This window comes from Alternaria metachromatica (genome assembly GCF_023757995.1).
Source record: "Alternaria metachromatica strain BMP 0045 chromosome Unknown scaffold_24, whole genome shotgun sequence".
In the NCBI taxonomy this organism is placed as follows: Eukaryota; Fungi; Ascomycota; class Dothideomycetes; order Pleosporales; family Pleosporaceae; genus Alternaria; species Alternaria metachromatica.
The window spans coordinates 373,363-387,137 of NW_026055515.1; positions in this window are offsets into that span (position 1 = coordinate 373,363).

A 13,775-nucleotide genomic window follows, 5' to 3' on the forward strand; every position below is an offset into this window, starting at 1 on the left:
CTCTACTATATTTAGTAATTTTAAATACTTTTTATAAACTTCTATTAACTAAGATACTAAACTATTAATATAGCGTTAGGCTATAGTAATAGTTACCTCTATACTATCTAAACATTTATAGTATATATTATATAGTTCTAAGATATTATAATATAGCTATTAGACTTTATTTTATAATTTAATAAGCTTCTTATATACTTAGAGTAGTATATTATTATTATTAGTATACTTAATAGTAGTAGTTAAGGTTTATTTAAAGCTTTTATATAGATCTAGTAGGTTAAATATATATTTATTCTAACTAAAATTCTAGTTCTCTTCTAGAATTAGTAGTAACTAAGAATTAAAAGTATTAGATAATTCTAAGGTAATTATTATATCTAAAGAGAAAAAGAATAGTAGCTATTTAGAAAACTATATATTATAATTACTTAAAGCTATATTAGGTAATAGTAGAATATATAGTAAAGAATATAAGTACTTATAGTTAGTAGTATAGTATAATAAAAAAGCTACTAGTAATAAGTATAGGCTAGAGTATCTTAACTATATAAGGTGTAATATTATTTTTACTTACGTAGTACCTTCTAGCTACGTTCTAAACTAGTAGAGCTATAGCTCTCTATTAATCTAAATATATTAGCTAATTAGAATAGTCTTTTATTAAAGTTAGAGAGTAGTTGTAATTACTTAATTATAGACACGTAATTACTTAGCTCTTAGGTATATAGCTAGAGATTTTATTTTAACTTTCTTAAGTAGTAGATTAATTACATATACTTAATTATCTCTAATTATTAATTATCTCTAGCTCTAATAGTTATAAGCCTAGCTACTTAATTATAGAACTAATTTCTACTACGCATTAAAGCTTACTAGAAGATAAGATTAGTTAATCTTAATTCTACTCTACTCTCTCTAAATATTCTATAATTAAAACTTCTTCTACATAATTACTTAATTACTACCTACTTCTTTATTATTCTCTATATCTCTATATTAATTCTATACTCTAACTTTATAGATATAAGTAATTATAATATAGCTATTATAGCTATAGGTATACTTCTTAAGAAGTAATCTAACTAGAATACCTAGTTTACGCTTCTTAAGTAATACTATAATAAGAAGAGTATCTAGAAAGAGATTAATTCTAATCTTCTAGATATTAAATATATAAATACTTAGAAACCTAAGTTTTCTAACCTTCTAGTTCTAGAGCTTATAGCTCTAGCTTCTTTCTTTATAGAGCTAACTAAAGATTAAAAGAATAAATATAATAAAGCTACCTATAAGTATAATACTCTTTTATAAGATTATAATTATAAAACTAAGAATAGTACTACGCTTATAGTCTACTAGAACTATAAGTCTAAGTAGTAGTTAAGAAAGAGTAAGAAGATTAATAATATTAAGACTTAGATTATACGCACTATTACGCCTAATTACTTATTACTTATAACTATAAGTAATAATAAAAGAATAGTCTAGTTTCTTATAAAGACTTTTAAAACTATACTTACTTTTATAGATTAGACTACATAATATATAGTTTACGTAAAGTATTATACTTATCTTAAAAAAACTTAAAAAGAAACTACTAAAAAGTAGTTTAATAACTAGTTAATACTTTACTAGAAAGTAAAGATCTTTAAGCTCTTAGAGGTTAAAGAACCTTTTATAATTACTAACTTTCTTACTATAGTTAAGAAGTTTAACTTTAAGTAAGCCTACTAGTAGTAATATAATTAATTATTTACTATAGCTCTTAGAAAGAATACGTTAAGCTTTAATAATTTTAGTAAGGTATTTAGCGTTATTCTCTAGAAGATATTAATTACTACTAGAAAAAAGAAAGCTAATATAATCTTTAACGCTATTATAAGTTAACTCTCTACTTCTACTAAGTTAAGTAAGAAGTAGTTAAGCTTACTACCTAAGTCTTATTTTTATAAACTTAACGTAAAGTATAAGTAGAAGTCTATTTTATATTTCTAATTATAGACTATAATTACTAGATTTAGACTACTAGACGTTCTACTAATAGAACTCTCTACTTAAGATAAGTAAAAAATTTAAAAGCGCTACTATAAAGAGAAGTAGAGTAGCTTATATAAAGAGGTTAAGTAATCTAGCTAGAAAATAAGCGCTCTAGCTTCTAAGTACCTAAGTAATATAGTCTTTATAATTATTTATCTTTAGAAGCTAATTACTAAGTTTAGATCTTCTATTTTTAGTATAGGCTTTAAGCCTTATATACTCTTAGCTAGTATAATTCTTAATAGTAGAGCTATAGTCTACTTAGTTAATAATAAAGCTTTAATTAAGTCTAATTTCTTTATTAAGACTAATAGAGAAATAGTTAAGGTAGGTAGCTAAATTCTTCTAGTAATTAGTATTAGTAATTACGTACTTTATCTTATTCTTAGTACCTCTAAAGAATCTAGAAAGACTAATCTTATACTTACTAGCGTTAAGATTATCTCTAGTTTCTACACTAATATTATCTTAGAGAAACTTCTTAGAAATAGTAGTATATAGTATATAGGCTATAATTATATAATTAGAATAGGTACGCTAAAGGCGTCTATTATTTTTATAACTCTTAAGTATAGATTTAACTTCTTATTTATTAAATATAACTCTTCTATCTATCTCTTTAATTCTATTATTATAAATACTATTACCTACTTATAAGTTCTATAATTACGTACTAGTAATACTAATCTTTAGTACTAAAAATCTAGCTATCTAGGTAAGTAAGCTCTTAAGGCTCTTATTAAAGCTGCCTAGAATATAGAGATTATAGATATATAGCGTAGTAAATATAATAATTACACTACTATCTATATATCTTAAAAGATCTCTTATTATTCTTATAAGCTATTACTACGTCTCTTCTTTAGAGTATTATAGAATCTATTTAACTTCTCTATAAGCTATACGCTTAATAAATAGGCTCTAATTATTAAAAAGAATTATTTAGATAAGCTATATAATTATAATCTAAAGAATAAGACTCTAGACTCTATAATAGAAGTTATTATAAGCTTTATAGCTATAGTTAAGCGCTACTATTAGTAGAAGATTATAGAAATTTATTAGAATAATAATACTATAATATTACCTTAGAGAGAGTACTTAAGATATAAGAAATAGGTAGAAGAGAAGAAGATTATAATTATAATACTTTTACTATATACTTATAAGTCTAATAGCTTAGTAGAGAAAGCTAGCTAAGAGCTTATTACTAAGTTAATTAAGATACGTATAAGTGCTAATCTTCTAGCAGAACTCTAGCTAGTAATTATAAATATAGTAGCTTAACTCTATAGAATAAGTCTATTATAGCTTTATAGCTATTAATCTCTAGATTAAGTATTATATAAATAGTTTAGAAAGTATTTCTAATATTATTAGCTACCTAAGATTAGGCACTAGGCTGCTAATCTTTGCTTAGATTAGAGTAGAATCTATACTTATAGCTATTAAGTATATTTACTTAATAGTAATTACGTAGCTAGAAAGCACTATTAAAACTTTAAAGTTAAGCCTTATAGCTATATAGAATATCTTATTAGCTATTAAGCTTCTAATATATATTATATATAAGTACTAGTAATTAATTAGGTAATTATAACTTATAATATTACTTTTAATAAGTAGAAGTTCTATTAAGATAAGCGTAAAGAGAAGCTAACTAGAGATAAAGCACTTAAGTAAGTTAAGATACTTAATAATAGTAAGTTTAATAATTCTATAGAGAAGTTTAATATTCTTTTTATTAATTAAATAGTAAGTATAGTAGAGCTATTAACTACTAAGTAAGATCTTAGAAGTAACGTAGACTATAATTAAAGTAATATAGTTAGTCTATTTATTAAATATAATTAAAGCTTTATTAATTTAATAGAGATAGAGTATAAGACTAGTATTCTAGTAGAAATTTCTAATAATTAGTAGCTTTCTACTAGACTTACTACTCTAGAACTTATACCTAAGTGTAAGATTTTAGAGATAAGTAATTAAAGTAATTACAAAGTTTCTAATAGTTAAAGAGTAGTATATACGCCTAAGAGAGCTAATTTATTAGAGTCTAGAGGTAGAGAGCCTTTTATATATAGATTAGAAGATCTAACTCTATTTATTAAGTCTATTATAATAGACTTTAGTTCTATAGAAATAGAGAAAAGACTAGCTTAACTAGAGTAAGCGCTAAAGAGACTAAGAAGTAGGCTATCTATATTAGTAGCCTTCTCTTAATAATTAACGTAGCTATAAAATTAGCTAATAGCTAAATTCTCTAGAATACGCTATAGTAAAAGAGTTATAGATAAAGAGTCTAAGCACTCTTTTTCTATAAATATCTATTAACTATTAAAATATCTAAAAGATAAAAGTAAATAGCCTACTTAGCCTAGTAATTAACTAGAGAGTAATAGCGTAGGTAGCGTAAATATAGTAATTATAAGCTTAGTTAATAAGTAAGCCTAGATTAACTTTTATAAAATCTACCTCTCTAGTCTTTAAAAAAACTAAAATAATTAAGCTAGCTATAAAACTATAAACTCTATTATTATAGCTACTACGCTTAGTAAGTATAAGCTAAAGGCTACTTACTAATACTATAATAATCTCTAAGAGCTGCCTAGATTATAAAAATAACTAATTTAGTATCTAATACGTATACTCTTTAAAGATACCTCTAAGAGAGAGATTAATTAGCTAAGTAAGAAAAGAACCTAGATAGAAATCTATAAGTTATAAGTCTAAAATTAGCTACTTCTATTAAAATAGGTATAGACTTATAAGTATAATTAGAATAGCTATCTTCTTAAATATAAAGCTTAAATTATAGTTTATAAAGATTTTTAGAAGAAGAACTTAATTAATATAACTTATATAGTAATACTTACTATAAAGTTCTTTTACGCTATAATAGTAATTACTACCTAAAGTAATCTAGAGATTAAATAGTTTAATATTATAGAAGCATTTCTTAATATAAAGATTATAGTAGAGAACCTAGTAATCTATAAGATACTAGATAGCTTTAGAAAGCTAGAATTATATATATAGCTTAACTACGCGCTCTATAAATTATAAGACTTTCTACTATTATAGTATAAGAAGTTCTTAAAAACGCTAAAAGCTATTAGTATAATAGCTTCTTAAAAAGAGCTCTACTTCTTCTTTAATTAAGAATATAAGATTCTTATTCTCTTCTATATTAATAATATTCTATTACTTTATTATAAGAATATAAAGTAATAAGTAATAGCTATATAGGCTAAGATCTCTAGTAAGTATAAAATCTAAAATTAGAGAGACGTAGAATAGTTTCTAGGTATTTATATAATTAGAGACTAATATCTAAAGATAATTATACTTATTTATAATATATATATAGATAAGATACTTAAGAAGTTTAAGCTTAGAAATAGATTTTTCTCTCTAATACCTCTACTATTAGAGAAGCTAATTAAGAATACTAGAGAAGTAACTAAGCCTAAGATTAAGAGATACTAGAAAATAGTTAGCTTTATACTATATATAGTAATTATACTCTAACTAGATATAGCGTATACTACCTTAAAGCTCTTATACTTTCTTATAAACTTAAGTAATAAGTATAAGAAAGCTATAGAGTAAGTAATTATATATTTCTACTATACCTACTTTAATATAATCTAGTATAGTAACTATAATAGGTCTAATCTAATAATTACTAAAGATATATTCTTTACTAATAACTTAGAGACCTACTAATTATCTTATAGATATATTACTATATTATATAAAGGCGTAATTTTCTAGAAAGCTATAAAATAAAGTATAGTTACTATCTTTACTATAGAAGTAGAGCTACTTACTCTTAAGTATACTACTAAGAAAGCTATAGCGCTTAGACGCTTTCTTAAGAAGCTAGCGCTTAATCTTAGAGAACTTTAGATAGTTTAGTGTAATAATTAGTAAACTATTAGACTAGTTATTAGAAAGAATAAGTATATTAATACTTAGCTTAGGTATATTAATATCTAGAATATATAGCTATAGTAGAAATATACTAAAGAATTATTTAAGGTTAAGTATTTAGAGACTATAATTATATCTATAGATAGATTAACTAAATTACTTACCTAATAATAGTTTAAGAAGTTTAAATAGCTACTTAACTTATAAGATTTATAATACTTAATTCTTAAGAAGTAAATAGAGTAGAGAGATCTTTATTTAGACTACTACTATAAAGATTAATTATATCTAAGCTAGATCTTAGTTACTCTAAGTAGCGCCTAGTTATAAAGAAGTAATTACTAATAATTAATATAAGCATAAAGTAGATAAATTACTAAACTTTTTTACTAGACTAACTTATATAGCTATCTACTTACTAACTACTATAGCGCTAATCTTTTTAATTATAACTCTTATAGTTATTCTTATTAAAGGCTAGCTTACTATTCTAGCTATTCTTAAAGTTCTTAACTTAAGCTCTTAGATAAGTAGTTTTAGTAGCTTAAGCTTATATATAAATCTTAAGCTATATTTAGCTATACTTAGTATATATTATTACCTTCTTATACTTAGCCTTAGCTAGCTAACACTAAGTATAGTAATAGAATCTATTACTTATAATACTAGATATAGAGCTATTAGACTAGTAACTACGTAGCTAAAAATTATAATACTAAGAATAATTATTACGTAGCTAAGACTAATAATTATACTACTAAGACTAGTAGTTACACTACTAAAACTAATAATAACTATACTAATTCTACTACTAATTCTATAGTAGCTAATTTCTAAATTAAAAAGCCTATAGCTAGAAAGTTAGTAGTAGTAGCTACTAGAATAAGCTCTAATAATAGTATTCTAAGTATTATAGTATTAGATTAAAAGCTATAAGTAGATAACTCTAAGTAGAAAGTATAGGTAAAGGTATCTAGCTACTACTTATATTAATCTCTCTTATTCTCTTACTTAGTATTATAAACTTACTATAAGCACTATATTAATTAGAGCTTTAGAGAGTTATAAGTAGAGTACTCTTTAAGCTCTTTTTATCTAAGAACTTAGAAGTTCTATCTAATAATTTAGCTAGTATCTTAGAACTACTCTTAGCTTTTTTTTTCTACTTTTTATAAGTGTAAAGATCTTAGTAGAGCTACTTATAATACTTTTAAGCGTTTTTAGTACTTTAGCGCTATTATTAAGTTAGTAAAAGATTAAAAGAGCTAAAGAAAAGAGAATTATAAACTTACTTTAGAACTATAGTAATTAACTATATTTATAAAGTAATTATATAGATTTTAATTAGTAGAATAGTAATTATAAGAGTTATAGAATAAATAATATATAATCTAATAGAGTTACTTAAAATAATTAGTCTTCTAAATATTATTAAGAAGCTACTAATAGATATAATACTTATACTTAGAAAGTTAAAGAGCGTTATAGTTAGGTAATACTCTAACTTACTTACGTAGATAACTAGTATACACTAGGTATAGATAATCTAGAAGAGTCTTAGATATAGAAGCTTTAGCCTTAGACTTTTTATAAAAGTAACTATAACTATAACTATTACTTAGAGACGCTTACTTCTCTTAATTTTAAGTGCCTTAGTTTCTAATATAGTTAGATTACTAAAGGCCTAAATTCTAAGTTTAAAAAGTATTATTAGTAATAAAGATACTACTCTTAGAAATAGACTTAATAGTCTCTTAGATATTCTTATTATTAAAATTATTAAACTAAAAGCTTTTATAACCTAAGTAGGCACGCTTAGTATATAACTCTAATTACTTATAACTCTTATAGAAGTTATTATTACTAAAACTACTAGTTACTTTAAAGCTCTAACTTAGTTAATTATTAGAATTTATAAAGCTCTAAGATAGTTAAGTATTAGAAGTTTAATTACTTTATATAAAGCTACTAGAGAATAGGCTATTAGCTACTATTATTCTAGAAGAGAGAAGTAAAATTTAAGTAGTAGTGTTTTTAAGTTAAGCGTAGTAGAGAGGTTAAGCGCTTAACTATAGAGTACTATTAAGTAAAGCGCTGTTACGCTAAGCGCTATTACGCTAAGTACTAGCTTATATATTATAATTACTACTACTAGAGGTATTATAATTAGAGTGTAGAATACTATTATAGTAGAAGCTAGAGCGCTAACGCTTATAGCTAGAGTTAGAGTTAGAAGTTAGATTATTAGACTAAATTATAATAGTTAGCTATTAATTTAGATATAAGAGTAAGAACTTACTATAGTAATAGAGAAGATAAAGAAGTAAGTAGAGTAGAGTATTAAGTAGAGTAGAGAATTAAGCGTAGAGCTTAAAAGCGCTAAAACTTAAAAGCTAAGAATCTTAAGTAGAAGAGTTAATTAGATAGATAGCTTATTAGCTTATTAGCTTAAGCGTTTTAATAATATAGAAGTAGATAATTATAGTAAAGAAGAAAAGAATTAGAAAACTTATTATTATAAAGTCTCTAATTCTAGTTTAAGCGCATACCTACGTAGAAAGCTAGCGTAGCTTATTAAGCTATTAATTACGCTATAAATCTTACCTAGAAGAGATTAGAAGCCTAGATCTTACTATTAGAATTATCTCTTACTAGTTAAATACCTAGATTTCTATAGCTATTAGCTATATTCTAAGCTATTATAAAGTAATTTCTAAACTAATAAAGTTAATTTCTAGGCTATTAGGCCTTATTTAAATAAGTAAGAGCTTACTACTATTAGTATTAAGTATAATTAAATGCTTAGTTAGACTATAATCTACTACTATACTCTAGATTCTTAAGCCTAGATTCTACTAGAGTATACTAATTATAGTAGATTTAATAGAATTAGTCTTAGTAGAGTAGATTAATACTCTTACTACTTTAAAAAGTGTATTAAAGTTAGAGAGTAGTTGTAATTACTTAATTATAGATACGTAATTACTTAGCTCTTAGATATATAGCTAGAGATTTTATTTTAACTTTCTTAAGTAGTAGATTAATTATATATACTTAATTATCTCTAATTATTAATTATTTCTAGCTCTAATATCTCTTCTATACTAGAAAATATTAAGTATAAAGTCTAATTTATTCTTAGGTAGGCCTTTATCTTCTAGATTATAATACTAGATAGTTTAATATCTATACTATAAATAATACTTAGCTTAGTGTAGTAGCTAAAGGTATAGTATTATAAGTACTTAATTTTCTTAAGTTATAAGTATATAGTACTTAAGTATAAATATAATAGATATATTAAGCGCTAGTAGTAAAAAGCTAATTAGATTATAGTAGAAGTATATTAGATCTAAAACACTAGTTAGTAGCGTAGAGTAGTCTCTAATATAGTGCTACTTAATTTTTCTATAGTTATATAAGCTTTTATATTCTCTTTAATACTTCTATAACTTTATAAGTAGTATAATAAAATATTAAAACTTTCTACTAATATAGTATTTAGTCTAGTTCTTACTCTAGTACTTTCTATATCTAAAGCTTCTTACTAAATTCTATAATAATAAGTTATTTATAGGCGTATTAGGTATTAGTATAGCTATTAGAGGTATTTTAACTATTTAGTTAATATACTTATTATTAATAGATATTAGAGAAGTATAAAGTCTTACTACTAAATATACTATATCTAAGCTACACTATATATAAATAATATATACTATTATAACCTAGCTTAGCTATAAAACGTATATAGATAGCTTTAAGTAGCTTAAGAAGAAGTTTAAAATATATAACACTAGATCTTCGCGATAGAGTAAAAGCTATAATAAATATAAAAAGAAAGTAAACTTCTTAACTAGTAATTTATAAAGTTTTAAGAATATAACTATAAGCTTTTAAAAGTATATAAGAACTCTAAGAAGCTTTATATAAATCTAAGTTAATTTAAAAAAAACTTATAGATATTTACTAATAAGATTACTAAGTAAGCTAAAAGTTTAGTAAATAACTTTTAAGCTAAGCTAGATAGAGAAGAAGTAGGTAAATTATATAATAGCTAAAGTATTAGTAGAATAATTCTAAAGTTAGCTAAAAACGTACTACTTATATAGGTAATTTCTAATTAGAATCTAGAAGAATATTTTACTAAGTTAAAATATATTATAGATTAAAATATAGATTTGTATTAACGTAATATAGAGCTTTCTAATAAAATTAAGATACTATTCTAAGAGGTTAAAGATAGAAAGAATAAGATTATAAGCCTAAATAAAGCTTTTAAACTTACTACTAAAGATAAATAGTAAAAGAAACTATAGAGAGAAAAGAGGTTAGCTAGAAAGAACTAGAGATATCTCTAATAGTAATATATTTAAGTATCTATAGTTATAAATACTCTATAGTTAGTCTTTTAATATTCTTAACTTACTAAGTTAAGTCTCTACTATATACTTAACTAGAAGTACTATAATTTATATATTTAATATAAAAGAAATTAGTAATAGTGTAAGTAATAAATCTTTAAGAAAACTATTCTATAATATCTTAGTACTACGCTACTACTTATAAGAAGTATAGCTACTTTCTATAATTCTAGATATATTATTTAACTAGCGCGTTAGTTAAAAGTAAAAAGATTATTACTTTACTATAAGGTTAAAGAATCTAGAATATAGAATATTAAGTCTTCTAGCATAATTCTAAAGGTATTAGCTTTTTTATCTACTATAGTTTCTTATAAAAATACTTAGTTTAGTGCTTACTATTATTTAGTAGTTAAGAATTTTCTAAGAAGTATTTAATACGTACTAACTTTAACTTAACTATTACTTACTAAGATTATAATATCTTCTACTTTAATTAATAGTAAGTAAATACCTATAGCGCTAAGAGCGTAGATACTAGAAATTACCTAATATATTATTACTACAAGAATAAGTATATATTTAATATCTCTACCTCTATATTTATTATTCTTATCTTAGCTAATTCTAGCTATAGAGAATAAGATATAGTAATTTTAGATAAGAGAAGACTAAGTCTATTAAATATAGTAAATAGAGAACTCTAAAACTAGAAGATAGACATAATATTAAGAAAATTTAGATTTAGATTATCTAAACTAATAATAGATTTTTCTAAGCTATATTAGATTATTATAATCTAATAGATATACTTAGAAGTATCTAAGGTAATTTCTTAGTCTAGATAATAAAGTCTTTTCTCTTCTAGATCTATAATATATATACACTAGTAGTATCTTTTAGAATCTTTATTAAGTAGTGTAAAAACTTTATACTTTACTTAAAGAGTTAGCGTAAGCTTTAGAAGTATAAGATCTACTAGTTTATTTTTACTTTAAAACTTTTACTTTATAGTACTAAACGTAGTAGAATTAATTTTACTATTAATAGAACTACTATTAATAAAGCTAGCGTTAATAAAGCTAGCGTTAATAGAGCTAGTGTTTTCTACGCGATTTTCTACTCTTAGAAAGATAGTTAGTTATCTAGAATCTATATCTATAGATAGTTAGTAAGCTAAGCGTATACTATAGAATTAATATAAAAAAACCTAGCTACACTTTTTTATCTATAATTATCTAGTAAACTTAAGACTCTCTCTTTAAATAGTTTTACCTTAACTATAGATCTAGCTAAGAAATAACTATCTTATAGAAGACTACTTAAAGCTAATAATATTAATTATATTATAAAATACTATAAAGGTTAGATAATAGTAATAGATATAAAGTCTTACTATATATAGAAGTTAAAGTAATCTAGAGATATAGTTAACTATATTAATTTTCTTAATTAAAGAAATAGAGAACTTAGATTAGAGCTTATCTACTATTAAGAATTCTATTAGTATATAGAGAAGTTTAAGAAAAAGATTTCTAAAATTTTCTAAAACTTACTATACGTATATATTATTAGCTTACTTAATAAAAAAGCTCTTAATAAAATCTAAGACCTTTTTAAAGTAATTATAAATATAATAGACTATTTATATTATAACTAAAAAAAAGTATTTAATAACTTTATTATACTTTATAAAGTAATTAAGAGTCTAAGAAATATAGCTATATCTATAAATAGGTAGATTTAAAGTTTATTACTATCTAGCTAAGCTACTTTAATACTATAATACTTAATTAGTAAGAAGTTTCTTTTTCTAGTATACTTTCTTAGTTTAAATAGTTAGAAATCTAGCTCTAGATACCTTACTTATTTATAGCTAGTATAAGTAATAACTTCTTATACCTATTACCTTATTTACTAGTATATATATACTACCTAGGTTATTTAGTAAAGTAATAGTAATATAAAATTATAAAGCTTACTATATATTATAAGTCTTTCTACTCTTATCTTAAGTATATTACTAATAATTTACTATATATCTAGCCTTTCTTTTACCTTAGTAATTTAACTACCTACTTATTTATATAGTACTATATATTCTACTTTATCTACTATTTTATAGTTACTATAGATATAAATATCTATAATCTAAAGAGAATTAGCTTTTAGTAACGTTAGATTACTATATTATAATACTTATATTCTCTTTATATAGTATAGATTATATCTCTAGACTTTTATTATTACTACTACTATCTAAGTATTAGTTTATCTTTCTACTTCTAAATAGAGCGCGTATATTCTAGCGTATTATAGTAGCTAGAAGATTATCTCTTCTTAATATATTATTTATAACTTTCTACACTAAGTCTAGCTAATACTTATTATCTATCTACTAAACTAGAAGAAAGTCTTAAGTCTTAGTCTTTAACTATCTATAGTTACGTATAAGCTTTTAAATATAGATAAAATAGCTAATAATTCTAATTCTACTAGTAAATAAAGCTACTATACTAAAGTCTTATAGATTAAATTTATATTTATAAAGCTTCTTTATAAAAGCGCTAAGCTCTATTATTCTACTAAGAGTTTATACTAGAAGTTAATTTATAAAGCTTACTCTAGGCTATATACGTAACTAAAAGTTATAGTTCTCTAATTTTTTATCTATAACTATAAAAGAGTAGCGCTAGAGTATTAAGAAGAATCTAGGTCTTATTATAGTAAGATATATATACTAACTAGGCTTAACTTTCTAAGGTCTAGAGAGTTTAACCTTTACTTAAAGGCTATTATAAACGTTCTTAACTAAGATACTAGTACTAGGCTTACTTACTAAAAAATTATAATAGATAAGAAGACTATTTCTATAAGTATAGGTTACTACCTATATATACGTCTTTATAATTACTTAGACTTAATCTATTTTATTTACTTTAGAAATATAAAGCTATAGTAATATATATATTAATATAGAGTAACTAAAGTAGATAATCTAGAAGATCTTATATATCTAATAATAGAAGGTAGGTAGAGAAGTAATACTTATTAGTTCTAGGTATCTAAATACCTAGGTACGTAAGAATATAGTACTAATATTAATTAATATATATATATAGCTATTCTACTTATTATACTAATATTACTATTCTATTTATATATAGTAAGTTCTTATCTAGCGTAAATAGAACCTTAGATTAGAGTAACTAAGCTAACTATACTATAAGTTTACTAGTATATTCTTAAGAAAATATATAAGATATTAGCTACTATATTTACACTAAAGAGTAGAAGAATAAGATTTATTATAAGTATTAAAGTAAACTAGCTACTTAGCTCTTTAGTAGCTTCTATACTCTAATCTATATAAACGCTATTAGTGCTTATATAGAGTAGAAAAAATAGTATATTCTTTACTAAAATACGCTATTT